A 23,994-nucleotide genomic window follows, 5' to 3' on the forward strand; every position below is an offset into this window, starting at 1 on the left:
TGGTCTACCTACTCTAATCGATCATCAACTCTTCTAGCAAAATGATTTTCCTAAATTACAGTGTTTTTTCCCTCCTTCCCCAGAAAACAAACAAACAAACAACAACCCAAAACTTCACTGGTTCCCTGTTATTCCTCTACATGAAACTCTATTGTTTAGCTCTGCTCTACCTTTACACTGAATGCCTCTCCCATATCTAGAATGCATTCCCTAGTGGCTTCTGCCTTTTAACTTCTCCAACTTGTTTTTTAGATTTAACCTAAACCCCACTTTCTACAGGAGACCTTTCCTTGCCCTCTTTCTTCTTTACTCCTCCTCCTTCCTGGAAGATTACCTTCCATCTTCACAGTGTGTAATGTGTGTGTAGCATGTATAACATATATACATATATATGTATATATATGTGTATATATATATACATAATATATTAAATAGGCATGTATATTTTTATTTATATATGTGTGGGTAAGATAAATTTATCTTACCCACACATCTATATCTATCAATATATGTCTTATATGCACATCAATATGGGTTGTCCACTGGGCCATGAGCTCCTTAAGGCCAGGAACATTTTTGCCCTTCTTTGTATCTCAAACAATGCTTAGCTCTGGATCCAGCACACAGCAAGATCTAAAAGGATGTCTGTTTCCTTAAATGACAGACTAAAATCAAACTTAAACCTAGACTTGAATATGTCTGTTGACTCCCAAATCAATGATTTTACTACTTCTGTATGAACAAATAGATAAATCTATTTGCTATTAAATATCTACACTGAATATTTTTAAAAGTTTATCCAATTTAAGTTGGTAAAATTATGTTGATGAACTTACTTTTATGATTTATTTTTGCTCTTATCCAATTAATTTGTTATATCTTCAGTGAATCTCAGATTGCACTGTGAAAATGTTCACCCTTCCTATAATCTACCTGGGTATTTGAATAGATCTATACTTAGGCACAATATAATTTAGATTGTGAATTGTCTACTTTAAAGTGTGATTTAATTACATGAAATCTAAGCCAAACTCATGAACTCAGCTCCTTGGAGTAGCAGTAAAGGTTCCAATCAGTCATTCCCCACACCTCCCCCTATTCACCCCAGGTTTAAGTTTATTTAATTACTTTTTTTTTTTTTTGATGGGTCTGATTGAATTGACCAGATGTGTTGGCACCATGCAAGCACAAGCTCAGGATAAAAAGAAGCCCCTGACTACTCTCATCTGTGTAATATTGAAAACCAAATTAAAAAAAATAATAACCTGGGGGAAATGAAGACCCCATAGCTTGTTTTTTTTTTTTTTTTTTTTTTTTTTTTTTTTTTTTTTTTTTGTGTGTGTGTGTGTGTGTGTTTTTTTTTTGAGAGGAGGAGTGCTAAAGTAGAATCCAGGCTTTGAAACTGGCTTCCTATTAATCACGGTCTGACCTTTTCATTAAGGGGCACTTGTTGGAGCCAGAGACATCATTACTACATTCATATGTGTGAACTGTACTGCAAAGTATTCATGTACTGAGACAGGCATAGTGAAATTAGATTCTTTCCCTGTAGGGGGTAGGCATTGACCGCTATTTGATGCCAACAGCTGTATTTTAAGATTTTTTTGTGAAGAATAGTATTTTTTTTACAATTTTTATAGTAAATTTTATAGTACTTTTACCTTACTATCAGCAATGTCAAGTCCACTTCACACAAAAAGAGGTTTAAGAAGGAGTAAATAATTACAGTTTCCATTAAAGGAACATTATCCAGGGTAGATTGTTGACGCCCAAAAAAGGATTCCTCAGAGGTCTGGAGTCAAAACTTTAGATAAGTACAGAATTATAAATGTTGTCCTTTTATAGTATGTTTGGATGTCTGCGTGTCACATACATATACATATGTAAACTGGTTGCAAAGCATCACCAAGCAAAACTCTAAACATTTTCATGTAAACTTTTTTTTAATGCTTTTCCACTTGTGTTGCAGGCATGTGGTTTTGGGGATGACAATACTCTCTGGAATAACTGCTCATTCCAGACAAACAAATCCCAAAATGAAAAGAATCAGCTCAACCATTTCTCTAAAGATAGACATAAATGTGCTGACAGTTTTTACTACATTCTTTCTTAATGCAATCATCTTTAGGAGACTGAGGTGGGACCTTGGTCAGGGTGCATGTTTCTTGTGTTTATTTCTTACATAGAACATCATACATCTCATGGCAAACACATTCTTACACATTGGCTGACATTCCACCTGAAAGTCCACTGCCGTGAGCTTGTTAACACACTTCAGGATATATGGCGAGGTAGTAAAAAGATTCCCCATAGTCAAGTAAAAATCGGGGTAGGGGGCTCAAAGAATATGTGTTTGCTTAGATCAAATCTTAGTTTTAAGTTCAAACATAGTTTAACAGTGAATTCAAAGTTGTAAATGGAAAGTAAATGCAATTTTAAGGCTGCTTTAAACCAAGCATGAAAGACCAAAAGTCAAAGTTGAGATTCCATACATCTGGTTTTAATATCGCTCTCACTCTCTTTACTATTAGACAAGTGACCTTCTTTTTGTTTTGAAAATTCATTATCAACGGAGCTTGCAGCAATACAATAAATTCACTGTTTGGGGGTATCCTGATCTCTGGTTCCTTTTGGAATGGGGAAGATCAGGGATGGTTTTGTTAAACAAATAATCAAACAAAAACGTTAGCTTTCCTTCACGGGCTGTAATATAACTATATATTCCATTTAAGCTGAAACTGCTTAACAAAAAGAGCGTCCTCCTCTTCATTTTCAAAGCTTGTGGTGTCGTTTTCCCCCCTCCCAGAACAGTGGTAAAGCACTTGCGATCATCATTTTTGACAGCAATAAACTATATTTCCCCCAGAAATTGTGGTTAATATGATTGGCTGCAGGCTCAAATTAGCATTATTATTAGCACCACATTTTAGTTGCAGGAGCTCCTCTGAATAAGGAAGTCTCTCAGTACGACTATTTAAGCTTGAGTGGCAGTGCCAGGGCACCGTGCAAAACGAAACCCAGGGAACTCCACAGGGTCATGAACACCGGCTGAATTCTGCTTCATTTCTGTGCAGCCTTTAGAGAGTTGCCTCAAAGTAAACACCCTTAATTAATTCCCAAGTAAAATAAGTAAAGACGAATTTTCCACTTACTGTGTGCTGGGCTTTGTCCATGAGCTGGAGGAAAAAAAAGGGGGCGGGGGGGGGGACAGCTCTGCCGTTCTCACCTGGCTCCAGGTTGTTTTGTGAATTAGTCATAAATGTAAGCTGTGAGAAGCTTATTGACTTTGTAACTGTACAATGAGCAACCCATCTCACTGCTGCTAGACAACCCTTCAGGACAAAATGCTAAACTTCAGCATAAGAGCGCAGCATCTATTACCCCTGAGGCTCTACCATTTCACCTACACCTGGGCGGATCTATCAAGCTTCATCTCTATTAGAGCGATTTGACTCTGTGGTTTAAGGGAAGGTTGGGGGGGGGGGGGGGGAAGGTAAGAGAAAGCTTGCCGTTGCCACACTTGTTTCCTATTAAAGAGCCTTACGGTGGATTGAGTAATTGTGTACGAAGGTAGTCTGGCTGGCAGATGTGCTTAGCCCCAGCGGAGCACTAGATTCAAGGCAGATGGGTTGTACCAGGGCGCAAACAACATTGAGAGAGAGAGGCGTGATTAAAACAGCAGGCCTCTGTTTTATAGCGCTGGAAGTGGGGTACCATTAAAAGCCCTCGGGACCCAAAGCTCCCCAAATGGTCTTTCTCTGTAGCAAGCAAAACAATAAAATCATTTTTTTTTTTTTTTAAAGATTGTCCAAATAAGCCAGTTGTAGAAATTGTTATAATTGTTTAGGTAATAATGAATGATTTTAGGTAATAATGAATGATAGAAAAGCATACTGCCTATTACCCCCCACCTCCTTTTTGTACATACTAGTGAACTTAATTAAATCTACTCAATCACTGGTCTTCTTGGGTTATTGATAGTGCTACTGTAATGGAGTTGAAACAGATTCCCTATTTTGCCTATAAGTCAGGGTTATCTTTTTAATCTCAAATAAATTGCTTTAAGGAGATTTACACTGGTGGGTTTGACTTTTCAGGTTTTTCTTCTCTTTCTTTTCTTTCTTTTTTCTTTTTTTTGAAAGAGTTGAAGCAAATTAACCAGAAAGTCTAGGGTTTAGGATTTTTTTTTCCTCTTGTTTATTTTTGTATCCCCGAATCTTCTCTGAAGTGCCCTAACCTTTCAGAACCCTGAGAATCAAGTTATGACAACATTCTCTATGGCATTTAAATATCCTGAAATCTCTATTGAGACTTAGAAGAGAAAGGAGCCTCTGAATATTCCTAATATGGACAGATTTATATTTCAGTAGTCAGTATGGGTTATTGTTTTCTTTGATATCTTTCAATCATGGGGGAGGTAATCTCCCCCGTGGGGGAAATCTATCCTTATAAAAAGCAATAGTGTATAAGAACTTAAAATTAAAGGCCATGAAGTGGCTAGGTATCTCAGTTAATAGTGTGCTGGGCTTGGAATCAGAGAAAGTCATCCTCCTGAGTTCAAAGTAGGCTTTAGATACTTACTAACCTTGCGATCCTGAACAAGTCACTTAACCTAGTTTGTGTTAGTTTGTCCTCTGTAAAATGAGTTGGAGAAAAATAAAATGGCCAACTGCTCCCAGTATCTTTGCCAAGAAAAATCCAAAAATTGTCATAAAGAGTTGGATACCATTGAAAAACAATTAAACAGCAAAAAAATCATAAAACTCATTGTTTGGTCAGAGAAAAAAATAAGAGATTATATTGAGGATCAAATGATATCAAGTGCTGTGCAAATGATAAAGAAACAATTAAACATAAACTAATAATTTTAGTTGCAACAACAATATCCAGTAGTAATAATGGTAGTATTATCACTATATTAGAGCTAGAATCATAATTTTTCTTTAAACCAAAAGTTCTCCAAACCAGTGGAATTGTGATGCTTCAGAAATAAATTTGGATAGACAATTTGAGTTCATCTCTGATATTGACTTGTGGCAAAATCACTTTAATTCTTTTGTTCTCAGTGTCTTTATCTGTCAAACAAGGCAAGTGGAAGAGATATTCTACAGAGCGTAGAGGATGCTTCCAATTCTGTAGTTCTATTATCTGAAGCAATGTGCTACAATCATATCAAGTAGTCTAAGTCCCTCATTTTATAGAAACTGAGGCAAAAATTAAATAAAGAAAAATTTGCCCCAGATCATAGCTAGTTTATAAGCAGTTGAAGAAAATATGTACAATTTAAAAATGGTTTTGTAATTAAGCTAACAAGTCACTAAATCCTCATGTAATGTAAATCTATTGATTACAATGCAAGTTTTTGAAAGAAAAAGATAGAGAAAATGGAAGTGTTGCTTCACAACTTTCCTCCATGTATTAGAACAAATTTTATGTTCCCTTTGCAATCCTGCAATTTCACTTTGTATGTTTCCTTTTTTCTACTATACCTTAACTTAGCAGAGAACTAGTATTTTGCAAATGAAAATGATGACAAAATGTAATTTTATTTAGATATTTCCAGCACTTAGTATATAGTGACTAGCACATAATAGATGCTTAATTTATTGCTTAAGTTTATTAACTGAGTGACAAAAGGGGAAGAGAGAATTTTGGAGAAAAATATTTTTATAAATACAATCCAATATTCAAAATTATAACAAAATGAAAACTTGAAGTGAAAAAAAATTTACCAACTGAAGAGAGATAAAAATTAAATTCTAATGTTCTCAAATAATTAAAAAGCCCAAAATTTCATAACACATCTGATTACATTGTTTCATACTTTAGATAATGATAGCATATTAAAAATATGAAAAAAATAGAAACATATATCCAGATCATTCCAACCAATTGGAAACCTTCAGGTATGAATGAAGTACTTTAAAATAGAAAGCATTCTAATGAGGTGGGCATGAAAAAGATGATGAAAAGAAAGATAAAGTGTGGGAAAAGTGGGAATTAAAAAGCAAGCAAACAAACCTGGGAATAAAACAGAGCAAAAAGAGATAATAATATAAGAGGAAAAAAAAAGAAGACAATTTAAATTTGGCCCATGGGACCAATGCAACTTGAGAAGGCCTAATCTCCAACTACCGGTTTTGTATAACTACAATATGAGAAGAAAGCTTGTTAAACAACTTCTGCTTATCTTAAATCAGTAGTGCATATATATCTATCAAAGAAGGTACAAAAACACTGCGAGAGTCATCCAAAAGAAAATCATACTGTAACAGGAACACATAGCTGCAGGGGAAGTATCATACATGAAAGATAAAAATCAAGTAGGTTCCTTAAGGTTTGTTTCGTTATCACTTGAAATCTTTGCTTTTAACTTAAACAAAAAGTGGCACTTAAAAATTTCAGAATGTTAATGATTTTGAAGGAAATCATACTTGTGAATTTTATAGTTTTATCCAAAATGATATAAAGACATTTTTGAGTGAGTGATATTTCTCTTCTGGCTTAAAATAGGACACATTGGAAAATTCACAAAAAATAATGTCTTTGGGAATTGCCTAATCTTAGTTTGAGACTAAAGTTTGGATAAGATTTGGAGAAACATACTGACTTTATTTTGATTTATTTCTAGGTTTATTCACAACTCATCATGCAGGCATACACTCGAGAGTATTTCAGGATAAAAGTTATCTAATTTATGGACCAATACTATACTGTAGACTTTTTTCCTTAAATAGAACAATGCCAACTTTTATCACCAACTCCCTCAAAAGTCATTTTAGTTTATTCATGAATAGACAGTTACTGTTTTTACTTGCTGTACCATTATCAGGCAATTAAAATATTTAGTTCTATAAACCATAAAGGTTTTATGTAATTCCCATTTAATTTTATTTTACTTTAAGGAAAAATAATCCACATATTTTTCACTAATTCACTTTCAAATCAGCAAAATGTATTACAAAGTTATCTCATTTGGAAGAAAGAAAATAAAAAAGTGTTTCCATCTGATTTAGTATTTGTTCTTTTCAAAAGTACCAGCAAATTTTGTCAACATACTTTTCTGTTTTTTTCTCACACTACTCTTTCTTGGGTACTCTTCCTTCTTCTCAAAGTAAATTATTTGTCAGTCCTGGAGAACATCCTGGGTTTCCCATCTCAACATTCTGCACCTAAAATTTATTCTTCCTCTTCTCCCAGGCCCCTTTATATTAAGATTTTAACTATACTATTAGGGCCCAACGTAAATATTACCTCATCCATGGAACTTTCATGATTCCTTCAAATAGTGATGTCTTTTCCTTCAGAAGGGAACCAATCAACTGACTTAAGTTTAAAAAAGAAACACACAGAAGATGTAAGGCCAAGAAATAGTTGAAAAATAATTGCATGTCATAGCTTTGTTAAAAAATAGTTACATAAATGCTAATGCTAATTATGTGCTTGGGTTTCTGAGAAAAGCTAAGGACAATGAGTCCAGTTCAATTTTTTAAGACAAAAAATGAGGGGAAAGTTAGATAACAAAAGGAATAAGAACTTTAGGTGAGATGATGATAAATTACTGACAAAAGAGAAATCAGAGCAGTTCAAACAAGTCTTATGTAGTTTTTCTCTTCTCTCTAAAGGAGAATGGACATTACACTGGAAATGACAGAAGAGCCAGTGGAGAGTGTGAAGATAGTAATAGACCACTTATGTACCTTCGATGAAGTCAGTGGACTGGGGACTTACAGAACCAGCAGGTGTGATTGGTGAATTAGTCACTCATAGAAAACATGAGAATAGTTACAAAATTAAAGGAGAGCAAAATTGATCTGATTTTCCACAAAGCAAAGAAAGGAAAGTCTACAAAATACAGGTTAGTGAAACTGATTTCAATTCATGGAAGAATTTTAGAATACATAAATAAAAATATTGTTGGCCAACATTTAGAAAGTGAAGGGGTGATTTCAAAGGGCCAGCACTGTTTCTTTCACCAGAAACAAGTCACCTTTATTTGACAAGATTCCTCAATTGGTAGATAAAGAAAAGGCTGTAGATATAGTTAATTTCTGGTAAATATCTCATACAACTTGTGACCAATATTTAGTGATATCAATGAGAAGATAATACCATATGATGGTTTTAGGACAGGTTGAATTGCTAGTGTGAAGAAAGTAGTTGTGAAGTAGTCTACAGGTGGTTTCCAGGGGAGAACATCAATAATTTGACCTTGGTACAGATCCATTTAACATTTTAAAAAATCAATTACATGACTTTAAGACATAGAGGATATGCTTATCAGATATTCATGTTGCACAGATCTAGGAAGGATAATTAACACAATGGGTAAGATTCAAAATCTAAAATGATATTGACAGACTAAAGCACTGGGATGAATCTATTAGCATTTATCTCAATAGGAATAAATTCGATATCTTATACCTGACTCCATCATATCTACTTCAATAATATAAAGCTGGAGAGGCATGGGTAAATAACAGATGATGAGTTGATGGCTGCATTTTTGTTAAATTTTTCCCAATTAGATTATAGTCTGGTTCAGAAGGACTTGGTAGTATGACACTCTGGGTCCAGTTTTACACCTCTGCTTTGGTAAACTATAAACTTCATTTAAATCACCAGTGTGCTCTCCTGCCAAAAAACAAAAACAATATTTAGGTAGAGTCCCTCAATACTTAGCCTTTGATAGTCTTTATCTGGCATATTGTGTTCAGTTCTGAGAGCTGTGGTTTTAGAAGGATGTTAATATGTGGGAGAGTGTGTGTCCAAGAGCTGGGTAGCCAGGGTGATATAGAGTCTTGAATCCATGGCAAAACATAGAAATAAAATAAATTAAAAAAAAAAAACTGATTTAAGGAACTGTCATTAAAGAACGATGTATTCAGCCATAAAAGGAGATAAAGAAAAGAACATTTCATAACTGTGTTCAAGTATTTGTAAAGAAGAGATACCACATTTGGATGCTATTCTTCAATAAGGTATAAGAGGAAGTAGGAATGAGAGAGACAGAGAGAAAGAGAAAGACAGAGAGATATGAGAATGCTTATTATATAGAAGTTACAAAGAATTTCGTTGGCTCCAAAGGGACTCAGGAGTAATTGGTAGAAGCCTGAAATTCAGACTTACTATCAGAGGAAAAACAATCAACTATTTCCTGTACTTAGAAATTACAAAAAGGAAATGGTCTTGAAAAGAGGGAAGGGAGGTTTCTCTCCTTTCTCTCTTTTTTCACAATTGGGCATTACATTATTTGGCCAGGGTAATATAGTAAGTATCTGAGACCATATTCGAACTCACAGCTTCCTGACTCCAGACCCTCTATCTACTGTGCCATCTAGCTGCCACTCAGTACCACCCCCATTTCGCCCCCCTGGTCTTGAAAGTCTTGAGGCAGATACTAGATGACCACTTGTCAAATATATTTTTGTAGGAATTTCTTTTTTTTATAATGGTCAAACTAGGTGACCAATGAGATTCCTTTCAACTTTTATTTTTGTGATTCTATAAAAATGGGATACACCTTACTTCTTTTATTCATACAACAATATTTAACCTATATAAAATTTACTTTTAAGAGAAAAACTACCTTACAATTGATATTTTCACTTCCTCTCCACTAACATCTTAATGCATTACAATAGTGTTTCTTTTATTGAAATTGCTTTCCTCTTGATTTTATTAATACTAAATCAAGTGGCTTTTCTCTTAGTTCTCATGGGTTTTAACCTTCCTCCAATTCTGGGCACAACTGAAAACTCACTCCTCTTTAATATGCACATTGTGGGTAAGGTTGAAAACCCAAGTATTATATTCATAATTTCTGGCCTTCTCACAGGACTTGAAAATGATGTCATTCTCTATAGAAACTCAAAACAGGCCTAGACTTATGTTTCCACAAAATGTCTCCCTGTTTTATGCCTTTCTAGTTAAAAATAATCATAGGTTTCTTAATCAAACTCACCTTTATTATATCATTTAAGGAATTTTGGATGATTTTGACATACCTTTCTTGAGGATGCTCTTTTGGCATGTATATTATTTTTGTAATAATTTATAGAAAGGATAGTAGTTATGTCAATAGATATTAATGCTTTCTCAGTTACTTTGAGGTTAGTAATAAATTCCAAGATTTTTAAAGGGCATTTTTTATCCTTTCCTTTCTCAGATAATTCGAGAATTGGATTCTTCAATACTTTCCAATTATTTTTTTCCCCTCAACAAAGCCTAACTTTGGGAATCCATGATCTAGTTCAACAATATTTACAATCTTTTTTTTTTTTTTTTTTTTGTATAATTTTTACTTCACCTTATACCTTTCAAGAGCTATGATATCCAGATGTAGTGCCTCCTTTGTCATTGATGGAGTAAAATTTTGTTATAAAATTTTGACTCATCTTTTTCAATTTTTTTATTTCCCTCCTTGAAGTTTTATTCTTAAATATTCTAAGGATGAATTTTCTTGTTAGGATTCTCACAAACCCCACCCTGACACCGCTTTTTACTGTTTTGAGACAATGACACTCTGTAAAAAAGAATTGTTATAAAATAAGCTTATATTCTTCCAGCTCTCTGAATCTAACATTCTATTTTTTTTTTTTTTTTTTTTTTTTTGCCACAGAAAGTATACATAAGCCTTCAAATATATCTAATTTGTACTGTCTCCGCTCTCCTTTCAGAATTTTTGCTTTCTTTCTTGACAAGTTCTGTCTCTATATTCTTTGGGAAGCTTCCTTTTGCCCTTTTCCCTCAATATTCTTTATGTTATCCTTATTTGTGTACATGTTCATTCCTAAATGCAATATAAATTTCTAGAAGGAAACTTTTGTTTTATTTTTGTACCCCCACTATCTGCCACCACTTACATATAATAAACACTTTATAAATATTCATTGCATTCAATTTAAGTTTGAAGGAGAAACAAGCTTGGGAAAAGCTGATTCTATTTAATTAACAATGAATTTGAGATAACAATAACAATCAAAATGTAGATGTACAGAAGGGCAGGGTTGATGGAATTCCAGAGAGAGACTATGAACTGAATGTGTAGATTTGAAGACTAAACACAGATGAATGGAAATAAATGACAGGAGAGAGCAAGACTGACATTTAAAGGAAGACTGTATACTCAGGAAGGGATGAATAGAAAGAACTGATTGTGAAGTGATAGATAAAGGAGTTTATTATGTCTAATCTAATAGGTAAGAAAAGGTTAATGGAATTTACTGAGTGGGGAGGTAAGGTTTATAGAACTGGATTCAGTTGATATAGTAGGAAAATTGTTTGGTGACTATATATATGATAGATTGAAGGGAGAAGAGACTAGGAGCATGGAGTCTAAATAAGAGGCTTTTGTAATTGGCTATGCAATAAATGATTAATGCCTTGATTATGGCTCTGGCTGGGCAAGAGAAGAAAAGGGACTATAAACTTTGGACTCTAGGCAGTGCCTTGCAAAAAAAGAAACATTTAATACTTTTTTTTTTTTTTTTTTTTAATGTTTATTACACATGTCATTCATTCTACTACATAGTAAACACTTAAAGAAAAAGAGCCGTCTTGTTCATCTACTTATGGCCTTCAGGAATCCATGAAATTATGTATAAAGAGCAGAAAATATTTAATAAATTCTGAACAACTGAATGCTAGCATGCCTTTGAAAATAAATGCTAATTGATTCAAATTTGTTTCAAACTCATAATTTCTGAACTTTAGGTATGACAGGAAAGTACCAAAATTGCTCACTTATGGAAATATAGTAGGACAGCTTTTCTAGAAGAAAACTTGCACAAAACTTCTATATTTAAATATAGTACTTGACTTTTTTTTTTTTTTAATAACATTTTCATTGCAGCTTACCTGTCCTATATCTTATCCCCTTAGGGGCAGGAAGGCTTTCTATGTCTTCAAGTGACAATTAGATAATCTGATAAACTAATCAGGAGGAAGAGGTTAAAGGAAACCCTTGGGGCTTTTCTGCCCTCTACTTTCTAATTTCATAAGAAAATTAAATATCCATCTGATTCTTTATTCCATTATTGGAAAATTGAACTGTTATAAACCTGTGGAGGGAGATTTTCTAAAGATTCATGGAAAATTATTTCTTGGTCTTCCAGAGAGAGTATTTTCCCACTGTACTTTGGATGGATGTAATATTATGTAATAGGAAAATGTGACAGGGTATGTCATTCCTCACTGGTATGTTGATCAGGTTGAAAAGAAATCATGCAGTGAGTAAATAAAAATCTAAGTTGAAAATATGCCCCAGATACTAGCATGATTATATTTCTTAAACAACATTAATGCTTAGTAACATAGGACGAGGAGATAAGTATGTGGGAGTCTGGATCTGTGATTATAATGACATGACATAAGCATCTCTGGATAAAGAAACCCCCTTTGCTAATTGAGACTTGGATCTAGACTTCCTTGACTTCAAAGTCATTCCTCTTTTTTACTACACTATGCCATTTTTCCTCAGTTATATTTCTATTTCTATTGAAGTATGCTGAAAGAACACTTTAAAGATTGTGAGACGAAGATGGAGGAGTTCCAGTATATTACAGTTTCAAAAGGAATCAGATCTATGTAACGCATGGCAAATGAAAACTCACATTAACTAGAGTTGAACAATTAGAAAGAATAAGATAAGCAGCATTCTCTGCTCTATTGTCCAATGTTGTAGGTGTCAAAATTTTGGAAGGTTGTTAACAAGTTGGAGCATGCCTATTGAGAGGACCAAAGATGGTGACATATAAGTAATAGTTGAAGAAAATGGAGAAGAGAAACTTTTGAATGGACATGACTTTTGTCTTCAAGTACTTGAAAGCCTGTTGGTTGAAGAAAAAATAAACATGGCCTACTTAACCTATGAATTCAAAATGAAGAATAGTGGAAAGAAGTTACAACAAGGTCAGTTTGGGATCCTTCTAAGAAAATAATATATTAACAATTAGAATAGGTCAAAACTGCATATATTGCATTGGAAAATAATGGCAGAGGCAGCCAGTGCAACAGTGAAAAGATAGATGGACCTGAACCAAGGAAGACTTGAGTTTAAATCCAGATTCATACACTAATTAGCTGTGTGACTTTTGGTGAATTACTTTATCTGTTTGCCTCAGTTTCCTCAACTATAAAATGAGGATAATAACATTTATCTTAGATACTTATTGTGAAGATTAAAAAAGACAATATTTATGAAAACATTTACCACAGGATCTGGCACAGAGTAGTCACTATATAAAATGCTTATTCCTTTCCACCTTTCCTAGGAATTTCCTCCACAATTGCAGTATTCAGATGGAGATTAGATGGATTATTTGTCAGGGAAAGGGATTGGTGTTCAAATATAGAATTGACTATAGGATCACAAAAATCATTTCCATTTCTGAGATTCTAAGATTTGGTAGCAGAATTTCCATGGCTGGATGAAGCAGTCTTAAGTTTAATGGGTGCAATGATCAGATATTCAGTAAATATTTACTGATTGCTTATGATCAATGAAAAAAAAAATTATTAAACAGCTATTATGTTCCACTGACCATGTTAACCCCCAAGACTATGAAAAAAGTCACTGATCTCAAAGACCTTAAGACCTAATGAGAGGAGACAACAAAAAACCAAATATAAGCAGAGCTAGGTGTATACAATAATTAATAAAGTAAATGTACTAGAATTAAGATTAAATTATAGCTTTTTATTTACAAGATATCTGCATGGGTAATTTTTCAGCATTGACAATTGCAAAACCTTTTGTTCCAACTTTTCCCCTCCTTCCGCTCACCCCTTCTCCCAGATGGCAAGTTGACCAATACATGTTAAATATGTTAAAGTACAAGTTAAATACTATCTATCTATCTATCTATCTATCTATCTATCTATCTATACACACACACATGTTCATATAGTTATTTTGCTATATAAGAAGAATCGGACTTTGAAATAGTGTATAATTAGCCTGTGAAGGAAATAAAAAATGCAGGCAGACAAAAATAGAGGGATTGGGAATTTTATGCAGTAGTTCATAATCATCTCCTAGAGTTCTGTCATTGGGGTAGCTGGTATAATTCATTACTGCTCTATTGGGACTGATTTAGCTCATCTCATTGTTGAAGAGGGCCACATCCATCAGAATTAATCATCATATAGTATTGTTGTTGAAGTATATGATCTCCTAGTCTTGTTCATTTCACTCAGCATCAGTTCATGTAAGTCTCTCCAGGCTTTTCTGAAATCATCCTGCTGGTCAATTTAAAAAATATATATTTTTTATTTACCAGATATATTCATGGGTAAAATTTACAACACTGACACTTGCCAAACCTTTGGTTCTGATTTTTCCCTTCCCCCCCAAGATGGCAGGTTGACCAATACATGTTAAATATGATAGAGTATAAATTAAATACAATATACGTATACATGACCAAACAGTTGTTTTGCTATACAAAAAGAATCGAACTTTGAAATAGTGTACAATTAACCTGTGAAGGAAATAAAAAATGCAGGCGGACAAAAATAGAGGGATTGGGAATTCTATGTAGTGGTTCATAATCATCTCCTAGAGTTCTTTTGCTGAGTGTATCTGGTTCAGTTCATTACTACTCTACTGGAACTGATTTGGTTCATCTCATTGTTGAAGAGGGCCACATCCATCAGAATTGATCATCATACAGTATTGTTGTTGAAGTATATAATGATTTCCTGGTCCTGCTCATTTCACTCAGCATCAGTTCATGTAAGTCTCTCCAGACCTTTCTGAAATCATCCTGTTGGTCATTTCTTACAGAACAATAATATTCCATAACATTCATATACTACAATTAATTCAGCCAATCTCCAATTGATGGGCATCCACTTAGTTTCCAGTTTCTGGCCACTACAAAGAGGGCTGCCACAAACATTCTTGCACATACAGGTCCTGTTCCCTTATTTAAAATCTCTTTGGGATATAAGCCCAGTAGTAACACTGCTGGGTCAAAGGGTATGCACAGTTTGATAACTTTTTAAGCATAGTTTCAAATCATTCTCCAGAATGGCTGGATGTATTCACAATTCCACCAACATCCCCTCTAACATTCCGCATTATTTTTTTCCTGCCATCCTAGGCAATCTAACAGGTATGTAGTGGTATCTTAGAGTTATCTTAATTTGCATTTCTCTGATTAATAATGACTTGGAGCATCTTTTCATATGGTTAGAAATAGTTTCAATTTCTTCATCTGAGAATTATCTGTTCATATCCTTTGACCATTTATCAACTGGAGAATGGCTTGATTTCTTATAAATTAAGTCAATTCTCTATATATTTTGGAAATGAAACCCTTATCAGAACCTTTGACTGTAAAAATGTTTTCCCAGTTTATTGCTTCCCTTCTAATCTTGTCTGCATTAGTTTAGTTTGTACAAAACCTTTTCTATTTGATATAATCAAAATTTTCTATTTTGTGATCAATAATGATCTCTAGTGAGAAAGACAATTTGAATGGAGGAGGGATAATGTTTCAGTTATGGGGCACAGCTAAAGCAAATATTCGGAGACAAGAAATGGAATATCACATTCTAGAAACAACCAGGAAATCGATTTTCCTGGATTGAATAACACTACTGAATATAAGAAGACTAGAAAAGTAGGAGATTATGAAGGGCTTTGGATTCCAAATAGAGAATTTTGTATTCCATTCTTGAGACAACAGAGATTCATCGAAGTTTATTGCATAAGGGTGTAACATGGTTGGACCTATGCTGTTGGAAAATCACTGTAGGGACTGATGGGTGGATGAATAGTCATGGGAAAAGACATCAACAAGCTATTACAATAGTCCAAGAGTGATACAATGAGGTTCTGCACTAAAGCAGTGACAGATTCAAAGCAAAGAAGGGGGTCACAGTAATAGTAATCGAAAGTGAATATCATGAAATACAGTACTCAATTGACAGAACTAACTAAAGGCAAGTTACCAGCTCAATTTGATTTTATCTGGTTAGCATCAGACTATGTTAGTCAGATTAGGGTAAGTGGAAGCATAATATATGAACATTGCCACCTCAAAATGAAACCTGTCAAAAATAATTGCTTGTCCTTTTTAATTCACATGATATTGTACATAGTTTTGCCTTTTCTTCTACTACCACACTTAGGTGAGTGTAAGCTTCTTGACAAATCAGACATTTTTGTCTTTCTTTCTAATCCTGTCATCTAGACAAATATTTTACATACAGGAGATGCTCAATTATTTAATTTAAATTGATAAATGTGCTCTACTTTGGCTTGGTCAGATTACAGAAACATAATTATATTCAATTCTGGGTCCAAATTTTAGAAAATGTTAAAAACAAATTAGGACATGCTCATAATAAAGGTTAGGGGAAAAAAGCTGGATAATGGATGGAAGACTGTCATAAGAGGATACATAAAAGGAATGTTACTGCAAATGTTTATTCTACAGAAAAGAAGATTTAGGGGAATAGTTTTTCTTTTCAAATATTTTCATGAGTACCATGTGGAAAAGAGATTAGAAATATGCTTAGTTCTGAGGGCAGAACTAGAAGAAATGTTTGGAATGTAATGAGGCATAATTTCAATTCAATGTAAGGATATATTTAAAAATTGGTTAGAACTGTTTAAAAATAGAATATGTCATTAGAAATAGTGAGCTCCCTATCATTAAAAGTATATAAGCAAAGGCTAGGTGATCACTTGTCATTGTTGTTACAAAAGAAATTCCTATTTGGGTAAAGAGTAATTAGGCTTTATTATCTCCAATATCTCATCTAACTCTGACCTTCTCTTATGCTTCAATTCTTACAATATATTTTTCCTGGATTGAATAGTTGAAAGAATAGATGATATGAAGAATGATTCACAAGTTTGGTGGGGAAAGAAATAAAGAGATGGGGATTTGTGATTTCCTTTTTAAAGGGTACTTCTGCAGTGATAGTTCTTGCAACTAATGCACATCCTTAATTTAACTGAAACATTTCTTAGAAAGTTGCTTGGATTAGTGGTTATTAAACTCCATTAAGAAATGGATTCTCCTATAGGTTCATACTTGAAATAGAAACAACAGATTAACATTATGTATTTTCTTGTACTTTATCTGTTTTTTCAAACATTTTGAAATTATATTTTAATCTGGCTTAAGTGACACTCATTTGTAACATATATATTTATACATATGTGAGTCCAATATAGGCATACATATTTATATAATTATCATGCTGAACAAGAAAAATTAAATCAAAAAAGGAAAAAAATGAGAAAGAAAATAAAATTCAAGCAAACAACAGCAAAAGAAGTGAAAATGCTATGTTGTGATCCAAACTCTCTGAGTGTAGATGGCTCTCTTCATCGCAAGATGATTAGAACTGGCCTGAATCATCTCATTATTGAAAAGAGCCACATCCATTAGAATTGATCATTGTATAATCTTGTATTGCCATTAAACACTTTATTTTTCACTAAACTCTCTATTTACTAAATCATGCTACATCACATTCTACATATATTCTGTATAAAAATGAATAAAAAATAAATGTAAAGAAGAATCAATCAGAAGATTTAGATTTGGAGGAAGATAATGTGGAAAGCATTAGCAATAGCCAAATAATGCCATTTTGATGAAAATAAGAAAGTTTAAAAGTAAATGAGTTTGGAGGCCCTCTTGAATAATGTTTCACATGAGAAAATCTCACATAATGAATTATATTGGGACCCTGATATTTACTCTATGAATAAATAAATTCTTTCATTGGCCCATCTAATTCAAGTGTTTTAATCTTTGTATAAAACTAAAGAAGAAGAAAAGAAGAGTAATATTTAAAAAATAGTATCAGGAAGGATTCAGAAATGGTCAATTCAATAGTCTGCCTAATATAATGTAAATATAAATAATGTATAATATAAATGTGAAGAAAGCACCTCGGTACATAATTTGTAATACTTCTTTTCTTAAACATCACTTTTCTTATAAATAGCTATATTGGTGATATTTTCAGGTTCCTGAGATAGAAAATTGAACATTTAAGGACCTAATTATTTGCAAATTTTTAAGAAACTGTCTTAAGTGTAATGGGGGAGCAATTAACTGAATTCTCCTATTCCAATCTATAAACATTTGACTAGTTCTTGTGGATCTTATGTAAAGCTCACTGCTAAACAATAATAATAACAACCACAAAACAACTTGGTGCTTTGAGATGATGATGCAGTAGACCTTTGGCCAGCTTACACAGCAATGGGGCAAAAAGATATATAAAAATAATAGTGAGTTAGAGATAGCAATTTAGTGACTCTCGCTAATGACTTGTGACAGTAACTTTTACAGAAGTGATAGCATCTGTTTTATTTTTTTTTCCTTTCTCTGCTCCAAATTTTCTCCCCTTATTTTGGAATCACCCAAGGGGCCATCAAGGCCAAAAAAGAGAAAAATGGGGGTAACATCTATCACAGAAGGTACACACAATGGCTAGTGAAGGCTAAACCTAGATCTTCAACCTTTCACTGCTACTTGTTTTTTGTTGTTGTTGTTGTTGTTGTTGTTGTTGTTGTTTTCTTCATTCCCTGAACATAGCTCATCAAAGAGTGATATAATGATGGGTATTTCCTCCCTGGGAGTCAAACTCATAAGTGTAAGAAATTTGGCATTCCTAGGTCCTTCAACTGACCTTAGATGTATTGCAGAAGTCATTGAGATTATGCCCATTTTAGAGAAAATAACAATGGCCAGAATATATAGGCTTTCAAGGAATTTTTCAGATAGTACAAATCTGAGATGAAGGTGAAATGTCTTTTCAAAAGTTCTTTAGTTTTTACAGTTTTAAACACTACTCTCTTAATGAAGTGAAACAACAATTATCATTTACTTAGTCATTTTATATCTTTGTTAATCCCTACTTATGAGCCTCATCTTTTATTTTCCCCTTCATTTTATTTTTATGGAAGAAAGAGCTGAATTTTACTATATTCTACATGGAGTACTTTTCCATCAATTTTTGAGATATGCTAGGCATAAACCACATCTAAGGTTACTTATATGTGATGGCAAAAGGGTTGGTAGAAGTAGTTAATTCAGAAAAAAGATCAGATCAGTTGCCTGGTGAATTATTCTATTCCATTATTTAAGAAAATTGGTAAATTATACTTAATCAATTGAGCAATTTCTTGGGTTCACAACTTGAAACATATATGGAAAATGTTGTTTCTTAAGTCCTTAAAGAGTACATAACTACTTTTGTGACTTTCTATGACATTCATGCCATATATTTGTTGTACATGCTATGAAGAATTTTATAAGGTTCATGATAGTGTCTTTATGACTTTATTGAACACTTTAATGTTTTTCTATCTTTACAATAATAATCATTGAGCACTGCCTATTTTACTGTTACAACCATCAAATTAAGGCCATCAGACCAAAGGACTGTGAAATGATTATTCATCAATAGTTCCAAAAAAACCATCTATATTTACATGTTTTAGGTGAGGCTCTAATACCAACACCCTTACTTTAGGTATGAACATAGGATGAAATGATACACTAAAAAGTCAATGAACAGTTAATAAAATGAAGTTTACTTGTCCCGTCCAGTGGGACTCAGTTATTCAGGGAGTCGAGGGGGACCCAGCCTGAAAAAGAAACGGGTGAGAAAGAAGAGCGAGACCAAGCAGATTCTTGTCAAGGTCTCAGTTTATTACTCTTGGGGTACAGCTTATATAGCAAAAAGCATGAGAAAGAGAAGAAGGGTAGAGCATGGGAAAGGAGCAGGAGTGATGGAGAATTTGGGTTGGGCCTGGGAAAGGAACATGGGGATGGCTGGTTCAATGAACAGGAACAGTTTGTGGTTAGGATGTACAATGTTGGAATATTCTATGGTCGGCTGGTTCTCAGAACAATTTGTCTGAGGGTAATGCCCACTTAGGGGGGAGAGACACCTGGGCCGAAGCTGTTGGCTCCCAACATCTACTTTGTTCTATCAGAACATGCATATGCAGCATGGATACAATAGAACTCCCTTTTCCCTTAATATCCAAATGGAAAGTCATCTGATCATTAGGGCAAGATAAATTGCCCATATTGAAGAAGGTTTAAAATTCACTGTCCTGGGTCTTTTTAATGCCCTATAAGATCAGGAAAGTGGATGGTAGAAGCCAGAATCAACCAGGTTCAGGGGCAACTTCTTTTTTAGGTAATGTCTTCCCAGACTGAGTAGAAGGAAAGAAGCTGGATCAGGGAAATTCTGGTCTTGGTCACACGTAGCATATGTTTATTTATACTGCTCAAAAGAAATTGGAAATATGGATGTCACAGTAAATTTGAACATTATAGTTAGCCAAAATAAAATTCACTCTGGAGCCTGAATTATATAGGTTACTTGTCTCTAGTAACCAGATCATTATCAACTTTTCACTTTATTTTTTGCCACATAGGTACAGCCAAAGATTAACTAAAGTAGTTATAGGTACCATAATTATTTCTCTAATCTAATTTTAAAAGAAACTAAATGTACACTATGATTTTTTTGGAAGTTTAGAAGAGAACACTACCTATAAGCATTTTCAGTTTCTTTTAAAGGAAGGCTAAAGGAAATTGAAGGGCTAAAGCAAATGATGAAAAACTTTTCAGGCAGGAAATTTCAGAGAAGCCAAAGCTGGTTTTCATTGTTCAGATTTTCATTCAACAATAATCCGACATTTCACAGTGGCATATTACATGTGTCACTTAATTTATGTCACTGAAGAGTACAAGCCTGTATAACCTATTTAGTAAATCCAGATTTTGGTGTGACCGTAACAAAGGAGCAAGTTCTTTATTGCATCATACCTCTCCTTGACATTCATAAATTAGTCACCTCTGTGGTTTTTATTGATATTTCACCTGTGAGAGCTTGACTTTTTTTTTTTTTCATTTGGAATGTTTATAACTTGAAGATAGAGATGCTCTAGAAATATTTTATCCTGCTTATTCATCATAAAGGTCTTTGTAAATTTCTGTGCATTTCTTTTACTTTTACTCAATTACATTTTCTGAAACTTCTCCATTAGATTCTATGCTCCTATCTCTTCTTTAGCTTTCCTTGATCAATTTATGTTTAACTAATCTCCTCATGAAAATTACCATCATCATCATAATTGTTGTAAGATTATTTCAGTAATAGCCAACTCTCCATGACCCCATTTAGGATTCTCACTAGAGTGGTTTGCCTTTTCCCTCCTTGGCTGATTTTACAGATAAAGATGTCAGGTAAACAGGATTAAGTTAATTTACTTAGGGTCCCATAGCTAGTAGGTGTCTGAGGTCACATTTGAATTCATATCCTCCAAACTCTAGGGTCAGAGTACTATCCTGTGTGTGTAATCATAATAGCTTTAAACTTCGAGACATATATTATCACCCTGGATATTCATAACAACAATTGTGATAGGAACAATTATTATCTCACATACAAGGATACTGAGAAACAAGTTGGTTAAAGTCACACTTCTAGGGTCTATAGAAGGATTTTAATTTTAATTCCCTACTTTGTCATATTCTCTATCAACAAAGTCATTTTGCCTGCCTGCCTACAAATACACCTGTCCTTCATTTAATGATACTGCTATCTTGTTCATTGATTTTTTATCTTCATTCATTCTACAAATGTTTATTGAGACACAATAATAATAGCTCTTATTTGTCATAAATTTTGCAATATTTTACACACATTATCTCATTTGAGGCCCATTATCTCCTACCCCGCCCTCCAATGGTAGGTATTACTATTTTCCTTTTATAGATGATAAAACTTAATAATGCCATTTCATAGATGAGAAAACTGCCCAGAAAGATTAAATGATTTGGGTCCCCCATCAGATGAGATGAAAAAAAAAAAAGTATTTCCATGTTTGAAGTCATTTTGTGGTTCCAGAATGCTAAATATACAGTTTACCAGTGAGCTTGCCTTTAAAAGGCAGCCAGGAGAAATAATTAATTTCAATGGTACTTCTTAATCTGTCATATTGGGAGTAGAAGGCATAAATCATTATTCTCATAAACTTAGGATGCTATTTCTTCTTCTTTTTTTATTTTATTTTTTTTAGTTTTTATTTACCAAACATATGCATGGATAATTTTAAAACATTGACAATTGCCAAACCTTTTATTCAAATTTTTCCCCTCCTACCTCCCCCCCAGATGGCAGGTTGACCAATACATGTTAAATATATTAGAGTATAAATTAAATACAATATATGCATACATGTCCAAACAGTTGTTTTACTGTACAAAAAGAATTGGACTTTGAAATAGTATACAATTAGCTTGTGAAGGAAATCAAAAATGCAGGCGGACAAAAATAGAGGGATTGGGAATTCTATGTAGTGGTTCATAGTTATCTCCCAGAGTTCTTTCCCTGGGTGTAGCTGGTTCAGTTCATTACTGCTCTATTGGAACTGATTTGGTTCATCTCATTGTTGAAGAGGGCCACATCCATCAGAACTGATCATCATATAGTTTCCTTGTTGAAGTATATAATGATCTCTTGGTCCTGCTCATTTCACTCAGCATTAGTTCATGTAAGTCTCTCCAGGCCTTTCTGAAATCATCCTGTTAGTCATTTCTTACAGAACAATAGTATTCCATAATATTCATATATCACAAATTTTCAGCCATTCTCCAATTGATAGGCATCCACTTAGTTTCCAGTTTCTGGCCACTACAAAGAGGGCTGCCACAAACATTCTTGCACATACAGGTCCCTTTTTCTTCTTTAGTTTTTCTTTGGGATATAAGCCCAGTAGTAACACTGCTGGGTCAAAGGATATGCACAATTTGATAACTTTTTGAGCATAGTTAGGATGTTATTGTGAGGGAATTGGGATTAAGTGACTTGCCCAGGGTCACACAGCTAGGAAGTATTAAGTGTCTGAGACCAGATTTCAACTCTGGTATTCTTGACTTCAGGGCTGGTCCTCTATCCACTGGGCCATCTAGCTGCTCTGAGAACAAAAAAAAAATTAAACAATAAAGACAGTGAGGCACATAACAGAGAGAATACATACCACCAAGATAATTCAATTCTTGATTGCTAACACATTCCCAATCAATACTTATTCTCTCTTTCAATTTTTTTTTAAATTTTCATGCAGTATCTTGCTGGGCATAGAACCTCAGGTGGGTGGATTGCTTGACTCACTCTCTGATCAGCAACATATCAAGATTCTACGTGGACTTGTTTTTCTAAAGCCAGAATTCAAACTCCTTGAAGTTGCTTCCCACCCCAACTTTCTTCTCTCTGTATCTTGTGGCATATACTATCTCTTACTTGGTGAATAACTTTTCTGCAAGATGCCATGGGCAGGGGGGAAAAGGGAATGAACTAGATATAATCATATCCCTCACTGCTACTCTTACTTAGAGAAACATTCCACAAATGGTTTTATTTTCTAATCCTCTTCAGCTACAGTGTTGGTAAGTTTAGGTTTTTAAAAATATAACCTGAGTATGGCCTTCTCAAGAATACTCATACTCTTCCATTTCTGTCATATAACTGTCTTTATGGATCAGTTCACAAATGGATCAGATGACACATATTCATCTCTGTACTTTAACACATTGACAGAAAATTATTAATGTATTTGTTAATAAAACAATAGAAATTGTCAATACTGATTGTAATGTAGACTGGCAACTCAGTTCACATGATCCTTGTAATAATGTTAACATTTCACAAATGTCCTTTCATTTCTACTCTTATGATATTTGTTCTTGATTAGGTTGAGCTGAGCCATACCCTAGGTCTCTCTATTCAAAGATCTTGCCTTATGGGGAACTCAGCTGGATATCACCATCTAGAGTCCTTGCCCCCTTCCATTGGAATTTCTGTCATGAAGGGCAAAATAGTCAGAGGCTTTCCTTGACCAAACTGCAAGGGCCACTGAGATCTCATGACCAGGCCTTGCTGCCTCATATTGCCTCCTTCTCATCTCCTTCTCAAAGTATAAGAAGGTTTTGCATG

At 33.9% G+C, this 23,994-nt stretch overlaps 1 protein-coding gene across 1 annotated transcript in view; it reads right to left on the reverse strand.

The window, feature by feature from the left end:
* Window positions 1-3,408, reverse strand: part of SEMA3A (semaphorin 3A) — a 636,674-nt gene extending 633,266 nt beyond the window's left edge. Inside the window, exon 1 of the mRNA XM_074268519.1 lies at window positions 3,153-3,408. The gene's annotated coding sequence lies outside the window, so the exon portion shown is untranslated. The remainder of the gene's footprint in view (window positions 1-3,152) is intronic.
* Between the last annotated feature and the right edge of the window lie 20,586 nt (window positions 3,409-23,994).

This window comes from Sminthopsis crassicaudata, chromosome 5 (genome assembly GCF_048593235.1).
Source record: "Sminthopsis crassicaudata isolate SCR6 chromosome 5, ASM4859323v1, whole genome shotgun sequence".
NCBI lineage: Eukaryota > Metazoa > Chordata > Mammalia > Dasyuromorphia > Dasyuridae > Sminthopsis > Sminthopsis crassicaudata.